The following is a 21,693-nucleotide window of genomic DNA, read 5'->3' as shown; positions in this document are numbered from 1 at the left end:
CTTTATCCACTGCGCCACCTCCCGGACCACTTTTTTTTTTTTTTTTTTTTTTGCCTCCAGGGTTATCACTGGGGCTCATTGCCCTTTTGATTTTTTATTGTTGTAGTTATTGTTGTTGTTGATGTCACTCGTTGTTGGATAGGACAAATCTATCCTCACCCTCCACCCAGAGATTTTTACTTTGGTGCAGTACTTCAATCTCAGTTAGATTCTGCTTTGAGTTTCCTTTTCCATTCTTCTTTCTCAGCTTCTGTTTATGAGTGGGATCATCCCATACTCATCTTTGTCTTTCGGATTTAGCTCACTTAACATAATTCCTTCTAGCTCCATCCAAGATGGGTCAGAGAAGGTGGGTTCATTATTCTTAATAGCTGAGTAGTAGTCCATTGTGCATATATACCATATCACAATTTTGTCAAACTGGCTTTTTTTTGTTTGTTTTAACTGCTGAGCTTTGGCTTATGGTGGTGCTGGAGATTGAACCTGGGACCTTGGAACATCTGGCATGAAAGTCTTGTATAACCATTGTGCTATCTTCCCAGCCCTCCTTGCTGACTTCTGTCTTTTTTTTTTTTTTTTTTGCCTCCAGGGTTATTGCCAGGGCTCGGTGCCTGCACCACAAATCCACTGCTCCTGGAGATCATTTTTTCCCCTTTTGTTGCCCTTGTTGTCTTATCACTGTTGTGATTATTGTTGTTACTGTTGTTGTTGCTGTCGTTGGACAGGACAGAGAAATCGAGAGGGGAGGGGAAGACAGAGGGGGAGAGAAAGATAGACACCTGCACACTTGCTTCACCGCCTGTGAAGCGACTCCCCTGCAGGTGGACAACCGGGGGCTTGAACTGGGACCCTTATGCCCTGTGCTTTGCGCTATGTGCGCTTAACCTGCTGTGCTACCACCCGACTCTCTCTTTCTTTTTAAAAAATATTTATGGGAGTCGGGCTGTAGTGCAGTGGGCTAAGCGCAGGTGGTGCAAAGCACAAGGACCGGCATAAGGATCCCGGTTCGAACCCCGGCTCCCCACCTGCAGGGGAGTCGCTTCACAGGCGGTGAAGCAGGTCTGCAGGTGTCTATCTTTCTCTCCTCCTCTCTGTCTTCCCCTCCCTCTCTCCATTTCTCTCTGTCCTATCCAACAACGACTACAACAATAAAACAACAAGGGCAACAAAAGGGAATAAATAAATAAAATAAATATTAAAAAAATATTAAAAAATATTTATGTTAGGGGCCAGGTGGTAGTGCACTGGGTTAACTGCACATAGTACAAAAATATTTATGTTAATGAGAAAGATACAGAGGTACACAGAGAAAGAGAAGGAATGAGAAAGACAAGAACATAGCTCAGTTCTGGCCTGCAGTGGTGCTGGGTATTGAATCTGGGACTTTGGGATCTCAGGCATAGAAGTCTTTTGCATAACCTTTATTACTGCCTTTCTAGCCCCCTTGCTGACTTCTTAAAATTGCATTTTAGTGCAGTTCAATGTCTATAGCTTGGTTCAAAGGAGACATGATTGCAGTTACCCTGTAGTTGCTGCTGGGTTCCATTTTAAAGATGGTTCCATAGATGTCATCTTTTCAGGGTATGTAATATAGGAGTAGAATTTCTGGGTCTTATAGTAATCCTACCTTTTGAGGAACTTTTAAATTTTTTCTTAAAATGATCACAACCTTTTTGCATTTCTAGCAGCAGTGTTTGAAGTTTTTAGTTTTTCATATATATATATATATATATATGAAAAAATAAATAAAATATATAAATAAATAAAAATATATTATATATAATATATATTACATACATATTTTTTCTTTTGTTGCCCTTGTTTTTTATTGTTGTTGTTATTGATGTTGTCGTTAGGACAGAGAGAAATGTAGAGAGGAGGAGAAGACAGAGAGGAGTAGAGAAAGATAGATATCTGCAGACCTGCTTCATTGCCTGTGAAGCTACTCCCCTGCAGATGGGGAACCGGGGGCTGGAACCTGGACCCTTAGGCTGGTCCTTGCGCTTTCTGCCACATGAATTTAACCTGCTGTGCTACCGCCCGACTCCCAGTTTTTAGTTTTTCTATATCTTCTCTGGCACTTGTTATTATCTGTTTTAGATTATTGCCATTTCCTTGTTTTGTGTATGTATTTGTGCTTTTTAATTTTTTTTTTTTACTTTATTATTTTGTATTGGATAGAGACAAAGAAATTTAGAGGAGAGTGGAAGATAGGGAGAGAGACAGAGAGACACCTGCAGCCCTGCTTCATCATTCGTGAACCTTTCCTCCTGCAGGTGGGGACCAGGGACTTGAATCTGGATCCTTGTGCACTGTAATGTATGCTTTTTTTTTAAATATTTATTTATTGCCTCTTGTTGCCCTTGTTTTATTGTTGTAGTTATTGTTGTCATCGTTGTTGGATAGGACAGAGTAAAATGGAGAGAGGAGGGGAAGACAGAGAGGGGAGAGTAAGATCCCTCCAGATCTGATTCACCACTTGTGAAGCGACTCCCCTGAAGGTGGGTAGCTGGGGGCTTGAACCGGGATCCTTATGCCAGTCCTTGCACTTTGCACCACCTGCGCTTAAAAATTGCTGTGCTATTGCCCGACTCCCTGTAATGTATGCTCTTAACCAGATGTGCCACTGCCTGGCCCCTATGTATGTGTGTTTTCTAGGGCACTCGTCAGCTTTGCTTTATGGTGGTACAAGGAATTGAACCTTGGACCTTACAGCCTCAGTCTTTTGCATAACCACTATACTTTCTTCTCAGCCTTCACTTGGTTTTGATTTACATTTCATCAATGTCTGATGATGTTGAACATCTTTTGTATATTGATTATTCATGTTTTTTGAGATATTCACATCATTTTCTTATTTTTAAAATTGGGTTGTCTTTTTATTGTTGAGTTATAATAGTTTTTGTGTTTATTTTAGCAACTGGTCTCGTCAGATACGTCATTTGCAGATTTTTTTTTTGTGGCGGTTTTTTTTTTACTCTTGATGGTGACCTTTGAAGCAAAAAGGTTTTCAATTTTGATGTGGTTTGCTTTATCTTTTTTTTTTTTTTCCCCTTTGTTACTTGTGCTTTTGATGTCACAGCTAAGAAATCACTACCTAATTCAAGGTCACATGGGCATATGCTTTTTTTTTTTTTTTATATAAATGGTAGTCTAGTTTTAGTTCTTAAGGCCATATCTTTGGTCTGTTGGAATTATTATTTTATTTATTTTACTTATTTATTGCCTCCAGGGTTATTGCTGGGACTTGGTACCTGCACTATGAATCCCCTGCTCCTATGACCATTTTTATTTCCGTTCTGTTTTTTGGATAGGATAGAGAAAATTTGAGGGGAGGAGAAAACGGGGAGAGAAAGATAGATACCTGCAGACCTGCTGTTTACTGCCTGTGACCTCCCCTGAAGGTGGTGAGCTGGGGGCTCCAGCAGGGATCATTACGCTGGTTTTTGCGCTTCGCGACATATGTGCTTTTTAAAAATTTATTTATTTATTTGAAATATAGGAGGAGGGAAAGAAGCAGACATCACTCTTGTACATCCCTGCCGGGATCGAACCCGGGACCTCATGCTTGAGAATCCAATGCTTTATCCACTGCGCCACCTCCCGGACCGCAGCGACATATGGGCTTGACCCGCTGTGCTACCGCCCGGCCCTCCTCCCCAACTTCACTTTTTTTTTTTTGCTTCAAGGGTTATTGCTGGGGCTTGATGCCTGCACTATGAATCTGCTTCTCCTGGAGGCCATTTTTTTCCGTTTTTGTTGCCCATGTTGTACTTATTGTTACTGCTGTCATTGCTGCTGTTGTTTTAGATAGGACAGAGAGAAATCGAGAGAGGAGGGGAAATCGGGGAGAGACAGACACCTGTAGACCTGCTTTCACTGCTTGTAAAGTAAACCCCCCCCACCCCCCCCCCCCCCGCCGCAGGTGGGGAGCCGGGGGCTGGAATCGTGATCCTTAGGCTCGTCCACGTGCTTTGCGCCATGTGCGCCCGCCCCCACCACCACTCCCCAACTTCACTTTTTTAATGTGGTGTTGGGAAATGGACCTTGAGCCTTACAAGTGCACAGTACCACCACAAAGCAGATTCCTTAGCTCAGTTTTCATGTTCTTTATATTTTAGGAGACTGAAAGTAAGGTGAGACAAATATAGAAAGAGGAAAGCCATCTTAGCACTGCACCACCATCTGTGGAGCTTCTCTCTTCCATGGTACTTGCATGTTGTGCCGGGATTTGAATCTCTGACCTTATACATGGGAAACCTGACCGCTGCAACTGTGCACTTGGATATCCATTTGTCCTGGCAGCATTTATTGAAAAGACTTTACTTGTTATATTGCATTGTCTTGGCATCCTTATTGTAAGTCAACAGGCCACAAATATGACAGTATAGTTCTGGACTCTGAATTATAACCCATTAATTTCTGTATCTGTCCTTACTTAAATATACCCCACTGTTTTGTTTGACTACCATAGTTTTGCTCTATGTCTTAACATTGGATAGTGAGTCTTCCATTTTCATTGTTTTGTTTTTTATTTCTTTATTGGGGAATTAATGTTTTACATTCAACAGTAAATACAATAGTTTGTTCATGCATAACATTTCCCAGTTTTCTTTTTTTTCTTTTTTTTTTTAAAAAAATTTATTTCTTTATTGGGGAATTAATGTTTTACATTCAACAGTAAATACAATAGTTTGTACATGCATAACATTCCCCAGTTTCCCATTTAACAATACAACCCCCACTATGTCATTTATCATCTTTCATGGACCTGTATTCTCCCCACCCACCCACCCCAGAGTCTTTTACTTGGGTGCAATATGCCAATTCCAGTTCAGGGTCTACTTGTGTTTTCTTTTCTAATCTTGTTTTTCAACTTCTGCCTGAGAGTGAGCTCATACCATATTCATCCTTCTGTTTCTGACTTATTTCACTTAACATGAATTTTTCAAGCTCCATCCAAGATCGGCTGAAAACGGTGAAGTCACCATTTTTAAAAGCTGAGTAATATTCCATCGTGTATATAGACCGCAACTTGCTCAACAACTTATCTGTTGTTGGACACCTGAGTTGATTCCAGGTTTTGGCTATTATAAATTGTGCTGCCAAGAACATATGTATACACAGATCTTTTGGATGGGTGTGTTGGGTTCCTTAGGATATATCCCCAGGAGAGGAATTGCAGGATCATAGGGTAGGTCCATTTCTAGCCTGCTGAGAGTTCTCCAGACTGTTCTCCACAGAGGTTGGACCAATTGACATTTCCACCAGCAGTGTAGGAGGGTTCCTTGGACCCCACAACCTCTCCAGCATTTGCTGCTGTTCCCTTTTCTGATGTATGACACTGTCACAGGAGTGAAGTGGTATCTCATCTTTTTTTTTGCATTTCTCTGATAATCAAGGACTTAGAGCATTTTTTCATGTGTTTCTCGTTTGGATCTCTTCTGTGGTGAATATTCTTTTTTTTTTTTATTTCTTTATTGGGGAATTAATGTTTTACATTCAACAGTAAATACAATAGTTTGTACATGCATACATAACATTCCCCAGTTTCCCATTTAACAATACAACCCCCACTATGTCATTTATCATCTTTCATGGACCTGTATTCTCCCCACCCACCCACCCACCCCAGAGTCTTTTACTTTGGTGTAATACTCCAATTCCATTTCAGGTTCTACTTGTGTTTTCTCTTCTGATCTTGTTTTTCAACTTCTGCCTGAGAGTGAGATCATCCCATATTCATCCTTCAGTTTCTGACTTATTTCACTTAACATGATTTTTTCAAGGTCCATCCAAGATCAGCTGAAAATGGAGAAGTCACCATTTTTTACAGCTGAGTAGTATTCCATTGTGTATATATACCACCACTTGCTCAGCCACTCATCTGTTGTTGGACACCTGGGTTGCTTCCAGGTTTTGGCTATTACAAATTATGTTGCCAAGAACATATGTGTACACAGATCTTTTTGGATAGATGTGTTGGGTTCCTTAGGATATATCCCCAGGAGAGGAATTGCAGGGTCATAGGGTAGGTCCATTTCTAGCCTGCTGAGAGTTCTCCAGACTGTTCTCCACAGAGGTTGGACCAATTGACATTCCCACCAGCAGTGTAGGAGGGTTTCTTTGACCCCACACCCTCTTCAGCATTTGCTGCTGTTCCCTTTTCTGATGTATGACATTGCCGCAGGAGTGAAGTGATATCTCATTGTTATCTTTTTTTGCATTTCTCTGACAGTCAAAGACTTGGAGCATTTTTTCATATGTTTCTCGGCCTTTTGGATCTCTTCTGTGGTGAATATTCTGTCCATGTCCTCCCCCCATTTTTGGATGGGGTTATTTGTTGTCTTGTTGTTGAGATTTGCAAGTTCTTTATATATTCTGGTTATTAGCCTCTTGTCTGATGTATGGCATGTAAAGATCTTCTCCCATTCTGTGAGGGGTCTCTTGGTTTGGGTAGTATTTTCCTTTGCTGTGCAGAAGCTTTTTAATTGGATGTAGTCCCATAGGTTTATGCTTGCCTTAGTCTTCTTTGTAATTGGATTCGTTTCATTGAAGATGTCTAAAATTTATGTGGAAAAGAGTTCTTCTAATATTCTCCTCTAAGTATCTGATAGTTTGTGGTCTGACATCCAAGTCCTTGATCCACTTGGAATTTACTTTTGTATTTGGTGAAATATAGTGGTTCAGTTTCATTCTTCTGCATGCTTCAACCCATTGTTTCCAACACTATTTGTTGAAGAGACTCTGCTTTCCCCATGTAATAGTCTGGGCCCCTTTGTCAAAGATTAGATGTCCATAGGTGTGGGGGTTTGCCCCAACTTTAGTGATTTCTGTCTTTTTGATTGCTTTAGGTTTCCTTTGTTCTACTTCTTCTAGGTCTTTAAGTTGTGCAATCAGGCTGTTTATTTGTGCTTTTTCTTGTTTCCTAATGTGTGCTTGAATGGCTATGAACTTCCCTCTCATTACTACCTTAGCTGTGTCCCAAATATTTGATAACTTGTGTCTTCATTTTCATTGAACTCTTGAAACATTTTGATTTCTTCCTTTATTTCCTCTTTGACCCAGTCGTTGTTAAGGAGTGTACTGTTGAGCTTCCATATTTTGGGACTATTACTTATCTTTTGTTGATTTTTAAGTGTTAGTTTAATTCCACTGTGGTCTGAGAAGATGCTTGGGATTCAATGCTCTTGAATTTGCTGATGCTGTCTTTGTGGCCTAACACATGGTCTATCCTTGAGAATGACCCATGTGGATTTGAGTAAAATGTGTATTCTATTTTCTTGGGGTGAATGACTCTTAAAGTGTCCAATAGTTCTAGTTTATCTATCTCCACATTTAGCTCCCTCATGTCTACATTGTTGATTTTCTGCCTGGATGATCTGTCAAGTTGAGAGAGTGGGGTGTTGAAGTCCCTTACTATGACTGTGTATCTGGTAATATGTTACTGTAGCTCTTTCAGTAAATGATGTATTTAGATGGCTTCTCATTATGTCCATACATATTAATAATTGTTAAGACCTCTTGATTGACTGATCCTCTGAGCATTAAGTAATGTCCATCCCTATCTTTTTAAATTTTATTTATTTTAAAGTCTATCATGTCTCATGTTAGATATGAGAATAGTTGTTCTTGCCCTTTTTTGTGGGCTATTGGCTTGTATGATAGTTTTCCATCCTTTCACTTTGAGTCTCACTTGTTGAGTTAGGTGGGTTTCCTGTAGACAGCATATTGTTTGGTTGTGTTTTCTGATCCATCTTTCTACTCTGTGACTTTTAATAGGTGAATTCAGGCCATTGACATTTATTGATATCAAAGATTGAAGATATTTTAACGCCATTCTTGTAGAGTTTTAGAGTGTTCTGATAGATGGCCTATTTATGGTGGTCTGAAGATACCTTTCAGAACTTCTTTCAGGGCAGGCTTGGCGATAGTTGATTCCTTCAGTTATTGCTTGTCTGAGAAGGTTTTGATGCCACCATCTAGTCTGAATGACAGTCTAGCAGGATACAGTAGTCTTGGTTGAAAGCCTTGCTCATTGAGCACATGATAGATATCTTGCCATTCTCTTCTGGCCAGTAGTGTTTGTGTGGAGAAGTCTGCTGTTATTTTATGGGTTTTCCTCTCTAGGCGACTCTTTGTTGTTGTTCTCTTGCAGCCTTCAGGATCCTTTCTTTATCCTTATTCCTTTCCATTCTAAATAGTGTGTGTCTTTACGTCTGGGTTAATTCTATTTGGGACCCTCTGGGCTTCTTGAACCTTTATGTCTTTGATGTTGTTTAGGCTAGAGAACTTCTCAGCTATTATGTCCTGAAGAAAGGTTTCTTCTCCTCCCTCTCTTCCTTTGGTAAGCCAATAATGTGTATATTATTTCCTTTGAAGTCATCCAATAGGTCTCTGTTGTTGTTTTCAGTATCTCTTAATCTCTTTTTGAGATCTCTGACTCCTTTTTTAGTTGTCTCTAATTCGTGCTCAATCTTGCTAATTCTTTCTTCAGCCTCACTGATTCTATTCTCTCTCACCTGTACTGTTTTCTATAGTTTATCTATTTTATTACCCTCTTCTGATACTGTTTTAGCTTGTTCAGCTAGTTGTGTTCTAAAGTCAGCTATTTCAGCTTTCAGCTCTCTAATAACCTTGAGATAATTAGTGTTTTCTTCCAGAGTCTCATTTGTTGTTTCTGCATTTCTGATGACAATTCTTTCAAACTCTTTACTCACTCTGTGATTATTTCCTTAACTAGTGTTTGGATGTTGACTTCATTATTTTGTGCTTCACCCTTTGGGGGGCTTTTAGCTGGACACTTGTCCTGGTTCATTTCTCCAGTATTTCTTCTTGTTGGTTTAACCATTTTATATAGTATGTTAAGAGGTCTCTCTCTCAGTACTTTTCAAATTACTGATCACTCTGGCCTGGATTGACTTGTGTCTAAGTACGGTAATTAAAGGGTTCACAGTTGTGGAAATGACAGTTGTTTAAATAGTATTTTAATTCCTGAGTTGGAACTCAGTGGCTTAAAATCTCCTTAGGTCTTTTTCTTCCCTATAGGGTATGGGAGCCTGAAGACTTTTAAACTATAAGTAGACTTCTTAGCTTAATCACTGACTCCTGACCAAGAGATAAAGCAGGGTGGGGCAGAGATAATCTACTGGTTATGCAAAGAGCCTTACACAGCCCCACAGCTAGGTCATGGTGGTATAGATCTTCTCCTGAGTTTCCTAGTTAGTTCTCTGACCCCTGGTGTCAGTACAGGGCCCTCCTCCACCCAGATTCTGAAGGCAGTAGTAGTGGAGCCTCACAGTTGCAGTTGTTGAATCTCAGTGGAGTCCTCCCTTCCCTTCAGTTGTCTTCTTGTAGGTGAAACAGACTGGAGGTCGTGTCTCAACTGGTAAACTGCTGGACTGTTACCAGCCACTTAATCTCTCTCTAGGCTCCTCTCTGTCCAGGAGCTACACGTATTTGCACTCACCAGTGATTTGGTGGATTCCTGAAGTTGTTCTAGTCCTGTCTTGTTGAGGTCCCAGGTGGTCTCCTTTGGTATTCCTAGTTGACCTGGGACAGGAGAGGAGAGAAACACAGCTGCTACTGCTCCGTAGCCCCACCTCCCACTTTTATTCTTTCCTTTCCTTTCCTTTCCTTTCCTTTCTCATTTTTTTTTTTTAAAGATTTTATTTATGTCTTAATGAGAAAGTTAGGAGGAGAGAGAAACAACCAGATATCATTCTGGCACATGTACTCCCAGGGATTGAATACGGGACCTCATGCTTGAGAATCCAGTGCTTTATCCATTGCGTCACCTCCTGGATCTCTCTTTTTTAAGAGAGAAAGGGAATAAAGCCATTGTACCATGTGTCTTTCAACACAGTGAGGACTGGGGTCACAAATAATGGCAAAGCAGTGTACTATCCACGTGAGATACTTTTCTGGTCTTTTTTTTTAAGGTTGTACTGAATATTCTGGTTCTACCTTATTCATTTCATTTATTTAGTTTTAAAATAATTATCTATTAGAAGACAGGTGGGCTGTGAAATAGCTAACTGGGATATTGTGCTGCTTTGCCATGTGAACAATCTAGGTTTCAACACTGCCTCCACTACACTAAAAGAATCTTGTCTGGCCAAGATCAGCTATTTTTCTGTTGCTGTCACCACCGCCACTACCACCACAAAAACTACAACTTACATGGAAAGATAAGTACAGAAATGAGCTTGGAGTTCAGATGAACTTACACCAAATGAAAAAAAGCATAGATTCTAGACAGTGAGGACAGAGAGGTTCTCACAAGTAAAAATCTGCTCCCTTACTATCTGGCTAGGATCTCACTGCCATAGCCGTCTGCCCTACTGAGCTCTCATTACTGCTGGCAGACTGCTTCTGCCATGGTGGCACACTATGGGCCCACCTGCAGCTGTGGTGGCTAATTCTGCCCCCCTTGGTTCCAGTTAGACCTAATACCTCTGTCACACCCCATCAGGTTCGTTAGGTCCTTGCACCCACTACCTCATTTCCTACTGCAGCCAGCTTCTACACAGACTGATGGGCCTAGTCTTCATGGAGAATCAAACATAATGGGAAGACAAAGTAAATCAGGTGATTTACTACAGTGATTTACCTACAGTGTTGGAGCAGGACAACAGCTTGATGAAAACCCAAATTCAACAGGGCTAGGAAACAAGTACTGCAGGTCTCTCTTTGCCTCTGTCTATACCTCTTCCACCCCTCTCAATTTTGCTCTGTCTTATCAAGTAAAGGAAAAAGAAAAAGAAAAAAAAAGTCATTGGGAGTGGTGGATTCATCATGTAGGCACTGAATCCCAGTGATAACCTGGTGGCAAAGAATAAATAAATAAAACAAAAAGAAATTTTAGCTGGAATTTCCCCCCAAATTAAAGGAGGAGATAGACCCTCAAACCTACTAAGTTCAGACAGTTCCAGGAAAAATGTATCTAGTCTTGAATTCACTAAGGTATGTAATAGTTAAAATGGTCTGTTAGTAAAAATAATTCTGAAAACTAAGAGAAAGCAGAGAATTGCTTGTAAGTGAGACTCTATATAACTATCAGCTAGTTTCACAGTGTAAACTCTATAAAGACTAGAAAGGACTTTCAGGAAATATTCAAAATTCTGAATGGGAAAGACCTACACTTAAGAGTATTTTACTCTGCTAGGTTATCAGTCAGGTTTGAAGAAGGCAGCAAGAGCTTTTCAGCAAAGCTGTAAGAATTCATTACCACTAAACCAGACCTAGCAGCGATACTAGAGGGACTCCTGTGAAATTAAAATGTAGAGTGACCTCACCCATAGCTGGCAAATGAACAGCTAGGAAAATGAGCAAAACCCAGTGAAGACTTTGGACTGAGACAAAACAACTGAGGTTACAAAGGATTGAGGGAGTGGGGGCATGACAAGGAGATAGTCCACTGTACTTTGGAAGAGAAATATTGATGCTTTGGTTGGGTAACACATTTTGAGGAGGTGAGAAATTGTGTTTTTAAAACATTAAAGGCTTATAAACCAATGTTACCTCAAAAACCAAAAACCAAATTTTAAAATGGTTAAACCATATAATTTACTGCTTTTAAAAAATGGACCCTTGTGAATTTAACAATAAGTTAATAATTTTTTGTTTTTTTTTAATTTGCTTGTTTTTGATAGAGAAATTGAGAGGAGAGACAGAGAGGGAGAGAAAGAGAAATACCTGTAGCACTCCTTCACTTGATCATGAAGCTTCACCCTCTGCAGGTGGGGACTGGGGACTTGAACCCAGGCCCTTGTCCAGGTGCACCATCCAACCAGCCCTCTTATAATTAGCTTTTTAGAACTATCATGGTAAGTTAAGGGAGATGTTTGTATTTCTCTGGTTTATGGTGGTGCAGGGGCTTCGGAACCCCAGGCCTGAAAGTCTATTTGCATAACTATTATGCTATTTCCCTCGCCCCATTTGTATTTCTTCTTCTTTTTTAAAATTTTAATTCAACTTTATTTATTTTTAATTTCTTATATTTATTTTCCCTTTTGTTGTCCTTGTTGTATTTCATTGTTGCTGTAGTTATTATTGTTGTTATTGGTGTCGTTGTTGTTAGAAAGGACAGAGAAAAATGGAGAGAGGAGGGGAAGACAGAGAAGGGGAGAGAAAGAGAGACACCTTCAGACCTGCTTCACCGCCTGTGAATTGACTCCCCTGCAGGTGGGAGCTGGGGGCTCGAACCAGGATCCTTATGCCGGTCCTTAGGCTTTGCACCACGTGTGCTTAACCTGCTGGGCTACTGCCTGACTCCCTGTATTTCTTAATAGTAAATTTGGCTTAAAATTATTAATTTTCAGTAGAATTAGAAAAGCAGATTAACGAAATAGACAGCTCAGAATTATTTTGTTGGCATCCATATATGCTGTATCTCCCCAGACAGAACATGAGTTATATAAAGGGAGTCTCTCAGGCCCTACCCATATTTTACTGTGATATCACTAGGGAGTGAGCCAAAGCTGACTTGTACATTGAAGAAAGACTTGTTCCAAAGTATTGTTCACTTTTACAAGGTGACTCATTTGTGAATGAGTAAGCTGAATTGTCAGTTGTTGGTATTTTAATATTCATCATGAGGAATTTGACCTGGAAAAGATTCCAACTAGGAAAATAATAGAGGGTCTGTAATGTCAGTGGAGTAACTTTCTTTCTCTTTTCTTTTCCTTTTTTTTTTTTTAACTTATGATACAGCAAAGCTTTGTAGATTTTGAAGTACTATAAACCTTGATTAGGCATGACAAACTTGCAGTACTACTTTAAGATCACTCTTTTTTAATTGATTTTTAAACAGTACTAATTAAATTCAATGCCATTATTATAAGTTTCGCTGGGAATAAACTACTGACCATGTGTTACTTATTATAATAATGATGAGTATTTATTGCTTTTTTATTGAGGCAAATTATGACTAATGTGAAGCTATTTTAACAATTTTTTATATTGCTATAAGGTGACTTTTTTTCAGAAAGATTAAGAGACAGATAGAGAGATCCCCCACACCTATGGACATCTTATCTTTGACAAAGGTGCCCAAACTATTAAATGGGGAAAGCAGTCTCTTCAACAAATGGTGTTGGAAACAATGGGTTGAAACATGCAGAAGAATGAAACTGAACCACTATATTTCACCAAATACAAAAGTAAATTCCAAGTGGATCAAGGACTTGGATGTTAGACCACAAACTATCAGATACTTAGAGGAGAATATTAGAAGAACTCTTTTCTACATAAATTTTAAAGACATCTTCAATGAAACGAATCCAATTACAAAGAAGACTAAGGCAAGCATGAACCTATGGGACTACATCCAATTAAAAAGCTTCTGCACAGCAAAAGAAACTACTACCCAAACCAAGAGACTCCTCACAGAATGGGAGAAGATCTTTACATGCCATACATCAGACAAGAGGCTAATAACCAGAATATATAAAGAACTTGCAAATCTCAACAACAAGACAACAAATAACAAAAATGGGGGGAGGACTTGGACAGAATATTCACCACAGAAGAGATCCAAAAGGCCGAGAAACACATGAAAAAATGCTCCAAGTCTCTGATTGTCAGAGAAATGCAAAAAAAGACAACAATGAGATACCACTTCACTCTTGTGAGAGTGTCATACATCAGAAAAGGGAACAGCAGCAAATGCTGGAGAGGTTGTGGGGTCCAAGGAACCCTCCTACACTGCTGGTGGGAATGTCAATTGGTCCAACCTCTGTGGAGAACAGTCTGGAGAACTCTCAGCAGGCTAGAAATGGACCTACTCTATGATCCTGCAATTCCTCTCCTGGGGATATATCCTAAGGAACCCAACACATCCATCCAAAAAGATCTGTGTACACATATGTTCTTGGCAGCACAATTTGTAATAGCCAAAACCTGGAAGCAACCCAGGTGTCCAACAACAGATGAGTGGCTGAGCAAGTGGTGGTATATATACACAATGGAATACTACTCAGCTGTTAAAAATGGTGACTTCACCGTTTTCAGCTGATCTTGGATGGACCTTGAAAAAATCATGTTGAGTGAAATAAGTCAGAAACAGAAGGATGAATATGGGATGATCTCACTCTCAGGCAGAAGTTGAAAAACAAGATCAGAAGAGAAAACACAAGTAGAACCTGAAATGGAATTGGCATATTACACCAAAGCAAAAGACTCTGGGGTGGGTGGGTGGGGAGAATACAGGTCCATGAAAGATGATAAATGACATAGTGGGGGTTGTATTGTTAAATGGGAAACTGGGGAATGTTATGCATGTACAAACTATTGTATTTACTGTTGAATATAAAACATTATTTCCCCAATAAAGAAATAAATTAAAAAAAAAAAAAGAAAAGGTAAGAGCAACAAATGCTGGAGAGGTTGTGGGGTCCAAGGAACCCTCCCGCACTGCTGGTGGGAATGTCAATTGGTCCAACCTCTGTGGAGAACAGTCTGGAGATCTCTCAGAAGGCTAGAGATGGACCTGCCCTATGATCCTGCAATTCCTCTCCTGGGGATAGATCTAAGGAACCCAACACACCCATCCAAAAAGATCTGTGTACACATATGTTCTTAGCAGCACAATTTGTAATAGCCACAACCTGGAATCCACCCAGGTGTCCAACAACAGATGAGTGGCTAGCAAGTTGTGGTATATATACACAATGGAATACTACTCAGCTGTAAAAAATGGTGACTTCACCGTTTTCAGCCGATCTTGGATGGAGCTTGAAAAAATCATGTTGAGTGAAATAAGTCAGAAACGGAAGGATGAATATGGGATGATCTCACTTTCAGGCAGAAGTTGAAAAACAAGTTCAGAAGAGAAAACACAAGTAGAACCTGAACTGGAATTGGCGTATTGCAGCAAAGTAAAAGACCTTGAGGTGGGTGGGAAGAATACAGATCCAAGAAGGATGACAGAGGACCTATTGGGGGTTGTATTGTTATATGGAAAACTGGGAAGTGTTATGCATGCACAAACTATTGTATTTACTGTTGAATATAAAACATTAATTCCCCAATAAAGAAATTTAAAAAAAAAAGAGACAGATAGAATGATACCACCATAGCACTGAAGCTTCCAAGCAAGTGAGCTATCTTGCCACCCATTTTCTTTAAAAAAAATTTAATTGATTATTATTTCTTGAATATTTATTCCCTTTTGTTGCCCTTGTTTTATTGTTGTAGTTACTATTGTTGTTATTGATGTCATTGTTGGATAGGATAGAGAGAAATTGAGAGAGGAGTGGAAGACAGAGGGGGAGAGAAAGACAACTGCAGACCTGCTTCACTGCCTGTGATGCGACTCCCCTGCAGGTGGGGAGCTGGGGGCTCAAACCAGGATCCTTATGTTGTTCCTTACCCTTTGAGCCACCTGCGCTTAACCCGCTGCACTGCTACCCGACTCCCAAATTAATCTATTAATGGATGGAGATAGAAATTAGAGCAGAAGGGGGAGATAGAGAAGGAGAGAGACAGAGAGACACCTACAGCCTTGCTTCACCACTTGTGAAGCTGTTCCCCTGCAGATTGGGACCAGGGGTTTGAACCTGGGTCCTTGCACACTGTAGTCTGTGCTTAACCAGCTGTGTCTTAACAAAAATTTTAATGTGGTGCTGGAAAGCCAATTCAGGTTATTTTACATATATGAGATACTTTGAGCAGCCTCCCCAGTCCAGTTTTTTAGAATTATATATTCTTGAGTGTGTATGTGTGAGGGGGCGGGTAGAGAAAGACGGAGACTATAGCCTTGTTCTACCTCCCATGACTGGGGAGATAGCATAGTTGTTATGCAGAAAGACCTCCATGCCTAAGGCACTAAAAGTTTTAGGTTCTGTCCCCAGCACCAGAAGTCAGAGTTTAGCTGTGCTTTGGAAAAATAAACAACCCTAGAAAACTAACCAACCAAATAAAAAATTTAGGGCTTCATACATGGGAGGAATATACTTTACCTGCTAACTCATCTCCTGGCTTCATTTAACTATTTTTGTGTGTTACTTACCTTTATTTATATTTTAAAAGTAATCTTGGTATAAGACTATAAATATTTTAGAAATGTAATTTCACATGTCTTTAATATATACTATGCCATACCTGCCAAAGTACTAATATCCTGTTCTCCAAGTGTACTGGATGCTCTCTCCCCTTGCAGACCAATTTCCCTCCCCGCCCTCCATGACCCTAATTCTGCAGTTCATAGGCCATTTAAATCCTTCCCCCCAACTTATTTTTGTCACCAGGGTTATTGCTGGGACTCAGTTCCTACATAACTTAATTATTCTTGGTAGCGTACCTTTCCCCCCCTGCTCCTATACATAGAGGGTGAAAGAGAGGGAGGGATGGAGGGAGGGAGGGAAGAGAGAGAGGGGGGGAGAGAGAGAGAGAAGAAGGAGGAGGAGGAGGAGGAGGAGGAGGAGAGACATTAATTTGGAACAGCACCAGTCTGCCACTCTTGAAGCTTTTTCCTTGAAACTGCTCCCATGGGGCGGGGGTAGATAATATAATGATTAATCAAAGAGACTGTCATGCCTGAGGCTCCAAAGTCCCAGGTTCAGTCCCCTGCACCACCATGAACCAGAGATGATCAGAGCTCTGGTTAAAAGAAAGAAAGGAAAGGAGAGGAAAGGAAAGGAAGGGCTCCCATGTGGTGATTCTCGAACCCTTATCATCATGCATAGTAGTGAGTGTGCTCTTCTAAATATGCACCTGCTGACCCCTTGCCCCCACCACTGAAACCATTTTTTAAAAATACTTTTTATATTTATTTATTCCTTTTTGTTGTTTTATTGTTGTAGTTATTATTAATATCATTGTTATTGGATAAGACAGAGAGAAATGGAGAGAGGAGGGGAAGACAGAGAAAGATAAGATACCTGCAGATCTGCTTCACTGCTTGTGAAGTGACTCCTCTGCAGGTGGGGAGACGGGGACTCGAACTGGGACCTTTATGCTGGTCCTTGCGCTTTGCCCACCTATGCTTAACCCACTGTGCTTAACCTGTTGCGTTACCGCCCGACTCCCTATTGAAACCATTTTTAAGTGCACAGCTCAGCAGCATGAAGTATATTCACATTGTTGTGCAACAGCCACCACCACTGATCTCCAGGATTTATCTTATGAAACTGAAACTCTGTCCCCATGACAGCTGTCCAATACCCCTTCACCCAGCCCTAGGCAATCACTGTTCTACTTCCCATCTCTGAACTTGACTGCTTTAAGAACCACATATAGGTTGTTTGCATATTTTTAGCTATCTTAAATAGTGCAGCTATTTACATACATAGGGGTGCATATGTCTCTTTGGATTTGTGTTTTTATGTTCTTTGAATATATGCTCAGGAAGAGTGATATTGCTGGATTGAAAGGTATTTCCATTTTTATTTATTTGAGGACGCTATATGTTTTCTATAGCCGCTGTACCAGTTAGCATTCCCACCAACAGTGTATTAGGGTTCCTTTTTCTCCACATCCTTGCCAATCAATACTTGTCATCTGGTTTGTTGATAGAGACAATTCTCAGTGATGTGAGGTGATTTTTCATTGCGTTCCTTTATGATGATGAATGATGTGGAGTATTTTCTCATGTCTGTGGCTCACTGAATGTCTTCTTTTGCCTACTTTTTTTTTAACTGGGTTGTTTATTTTGTTATTGAGCTGTTTGATTTCTTTATAACTTTTTGATATTAATCTTTTAGTGGTACCAAGCCATTTCTTGGACTTGGTGACAATTATGGTGGCTTTTGGAGGTGGAGGGGAGACAATTTCAGTGGAGGTTGTGGTAACTCAGACTTACCGTGAATGGGTGTGAAATCATACCCCTGAAATACTATAACTTAGTAAAACTACGTTAAATCACTAAAACAAAAATAAAACAAATAAGCAAAAAAAACACACAGGTAGTCCAGAGAGTGGTGCAGTGGATAAAGTTTTACTTTCAAACATTGAGTCCTGAGTTCAATCCTTGATATCCCATATCCTAGAGTGATGATCTCTCCTCTCTCTCTCCTCTCTGTCTCCCCTTTCCTCCCTCTTCCATTATTTAATAAGTAAGAAGATCTTAAAAATAAAAAGATAGGGAGTCGGGTGGTAGTGCAGTGGGCTAAGGACACATGGAGCAAAGCGCAAGGACCAGCGTTAAGGATCCTGGTTCGAGCCCCCGGCTCCCCACCTGCAGGGAAATCGTTTCACAGGCAGTGAAACTGGTCTGCAGGTGTCTTTCTTTCCCCTTCTCTGTCTCCCCCCCCTCTCCATTTCTCTGTCCTATTTAATAACGATGACATCAATAACAACAACAGTAATAACTACAACAATATAACAACAAGGGCAACAAAAGGGAATAAACAAATAAATATTTAAAAAAATTAAAAGATAGTACCATGCCAGTGAAATAGCTCACCTTATCTGCATGCAGTCCAGTATTATAGCACTGGAGACAGCTCCTGTGTTGTGGTTCTCCCCATCCCTCCCTCCTCTTTCTTTCTCTCTGGTAAAATTGGCAGTGAAGCCTCTACTACCACAAAAAATAAGAAACCACATGTAAGTGAAATCATACTATGTATTTTTGTGACTGCTTCTTCCATTTAGCATAATGTCTTCAAGGTTCATTCATTTTCTAGAATGCCCTTCCTTTTTAAGATCAATAGTCCACTGAATGTGTATACCACATTTTGTTTACCTTTCATTTGTTGGTGGATGCTTGGATTGCTTCCAGTTTTTGACTATTATGAACAAAACTGCTGTAAACATGATTGCACTCTAGTGTTTTTGTGAAGGCAATACACAGCAACTAGACCTATGTCTTAAAAGACAAGTATTCCAAGTTAAGAGGAAGATGCTTTTCTTTTGGAGTTTTGGTAGATGGCTTTTAATTTGGCTTCAATTTAAGACCTAGACTTGCTCATGCTATCTGTCCCTACGTTGATTTCTTTTCTTTTTTTTTTTTTAATATGGAACGCTTCACGAATTTGCGTGTCATCCTTGCGCAGGGGCCATGCTAATCTTCTCTGTATCGTTCCAATTTTAGTATACGTGCTGCTGAAACGAGCACCCTACGTTGATTTCTAACAAGCACAGTTTTCAGTGTCATTTAGAATATTGTAGCAATATAACTTTATTCAACCAGGTGGTAAAAGTTGATAGCACACTAACTATAACATTTAAAAAAATTATTTATTTATTAATGAGAAAGATAGGAGGATAGAAAGAACCAGGTATCACTCTGGTACATGTGCTGCCGGGGAATTGAACTCAGGACCTCATGCTTGAGAGTCCAAAGCTTTATCCACTGCGCCACCTCCCAGACCACTAACTATAACATTTTATATTAAAATTATTTTCATGTATTTGAACCTTGAATTCAGATTTTATTGCTTTTATTTGCTTGGGTGTATGTCTTAGATCTTTTCACCTGTCTTCTGAATAGTCTTGGTAAAAGTCACCTCCTAATAGCTAACCATCAATCAACAGACTGGTTTGGAAATTTTAATGATAGAATCCAAGATATCGAAGTTTTTTTTTTTTTTTTTTTTTAACCTCCAGGGTTATTGCTGGGGCTCGGTGCCTGCACTACGAATCCACTGCTCCTTGAGGCCGTTTTTTCCTCACTTTGTTGCCCTTGTTGTCATCATTATTGTTGTTATCATTGCTGTTGTTGTTGTTTGGATAGGACAGACAGAAATCGAGAGAGGAGGGAAGACTGAGAGAGGGGGAGAGAAAGGCAGACACCTGCAGACCTGCTTTACCGCCTGTGAAGCGACCCTCCTGCAGGTGGGGAGCCGGGGGCTTGAACTGGGATCCTCCTGCCGGTCCTTGCGCTTTGCGCCATGTGCGCTTAACCTGCTGCACTACCGCCCGACCCCCGTTTTTTAATTTTTTAAAATATTTATTTTCCCTTTTGTTGCCTTTGTTGGTTATCGAAGTTTTTAGTTTCAGGCACATTTGTGAATAATGTAATCTTTAGGGCAAAATGAGTTTAGATTGAATATATTGGTTATTAGGTGATTCTTAGTATTGTATAGGATTTTCCAAGTGTTTTTTTTTTTTTGTCTTTAATTGTGCCATTTAATGTTTCTAAACTATTTGTTGTATTTATTGGGGCAAGATGTGGAATAAGAAGTGCCATGAAGAAGTGAGGAGGAAATCATGCAAATATCAAAGCAACATGCTTAGATCTCTTCTCAATTCAAGATCATTTGAAATGAAGACAAAGGGAGGAAATAGCCAGAATTTCAGGCATGTGCTCTACATACGTACTTCTTAGGCACCCTTCTGCATACATAACTACAGTGCAGCATCTCTGCTCAGACAAAATGTCAGAAGCTATTAAAGAACGTTAAAGTGGATGATGTGATAGCTTTTGAGTCATAGTACAGTTTCCGGAGAGTTGATAACACATTTGTATCAACTACAGATTTGACTGTAAAAGATGAGCCAATGCAGTGTGGTCAGAGACCAGAAAAGAATGTTTGATATTGGCAGAGTCTGATGATTACAAACTTTAAGCCTAAGGAAAGAAGGCACCTGGGAGATAGCACAGTGGTTACGCAAAAGATTTCCTCCACCCCAACCCCCACACCTTCAGTATCACTTTATTGAGGGGATGTTGACTAATAGAATTGTTACTGTCTCAGGAGTACATTTCCATATTTCCCTAAGATATGTCAGTACATTTCACTCTCTACCAAACCATCTTCCAGTTTCACTTTAGGTACAATGGACTTTCAAGCCTGAGGCTCCAAGGTCCCACTGTAGTCAAGAGCTGAGCAGTGCTCGGATTAAAAAAAGAAAGAAGAAAAATAAGGGGCGGGGGTGTGTGTAAAAAAAAGTCTCAGGAAAGGAAGACATAAAAGTGCATGTCTGACATGTTTTTGCACTGTGGTTGGGACTTCCTTGTAGCTTTTCTTTGTTTAGAGTGAATGGAGCTAAAAGCAAAGCAGTGGAAATAGTCTTTAAGGCTAGTTGGTCACATTGGAACTGTTGCTTACCTTTGGAGATGGTGGAGGTGGTAGTGGGGTGTGTGTGTGGAGGGGTAGCCACGCTTAAGCAAAACTTAACTCTAAAATTTCTTTTCAGTTCTCTTTGTCTGAAAAATGCCCCCCCCCACCCTTTTACACCAAAGCACTGATCAGCTCTGTTTTATGGTGGTGCAGGGGATTGAACCTGGGATCTCAGAGCCTCAGGCATGAGAGTCTCTGCATAACCATTATGCTAGTGATTTTGTGTACTTCCAGAATACAGCTTTGAGAACAACTGAAGAATAATTGTTGTGAGGAAAGTATTGCTGTGACAACATGGAATACGTTTTTTTGTGTATTTGTTTCAGTTGTATAAAACAAACAAGCTGTTTTTTTCAGGCAGTAGAGGTGCTATTAAGGTATAATAATGAGTATGACATCGACATTTGGCCAACGTCCTTTGGGAAATATAAAATGAATGCAATGTCGTACATTTCCTTTCCTTAGAGCTTATCTTTTGTTAGTGCAGTTAAGGCAAACAGGAGCAGTTTCACTATTATTGTTCAGAAAACATAAGGATATAAAAATATAAACAACAGAGGGGGCCAGGCAATGGCATATATTACCAAAAACAAGGACTTGGATTTGAGCCCCCACTCTTCACCTGTAGTGTGTGTGTGAGTTTCACTAGCCATGAAGCAGGTTTGCAGGTATCTATCTTTCTCTGTCT

General features: G+C 40.0%; 1 protein-coding gene and 1 non-coding gene across 3 annotated transcripts in view; one reads left to right on the top strand and one right to left on the bottom strand.

Annotated features, from left to right (window-relative positions):
• The window catches only part of KIF13B (kinesin family member 13B), a 240,868-nt gene that overhangs the window by 17,879 nt on the left and 201,296 nt on the right, over positions 1–21,693 (top strand). The gene's annotated exons all lie outside the window — the stretch shown is intronic.
• Positions 18,951–19,057, bottom strand: LOC132537148 (U6 spliceosomal RNA). Its single transcript, XR_009548611.1, has one exon. It is a non-coding gene; the product is annotated as a U6 spliceosomal RNA (small nuclear RNA).

This window comes from Erinaceus europaeus, chromosome 2, assembly GCF_950295315.1.
Source record: "Erinaceus europaeus chromosome 2, mEriEur2.1, whole genome shotgun sequence".
Lineage (NCBI taxonomy): Eukaryota > Metazoa > Chordata > Mammalia > Eulipotyphla > Erinaceidae > Erinaceus > Erinaceus europaeus.
This window is presented reverse-complemented; position numbering and strand designations above follow the sequence as displayed.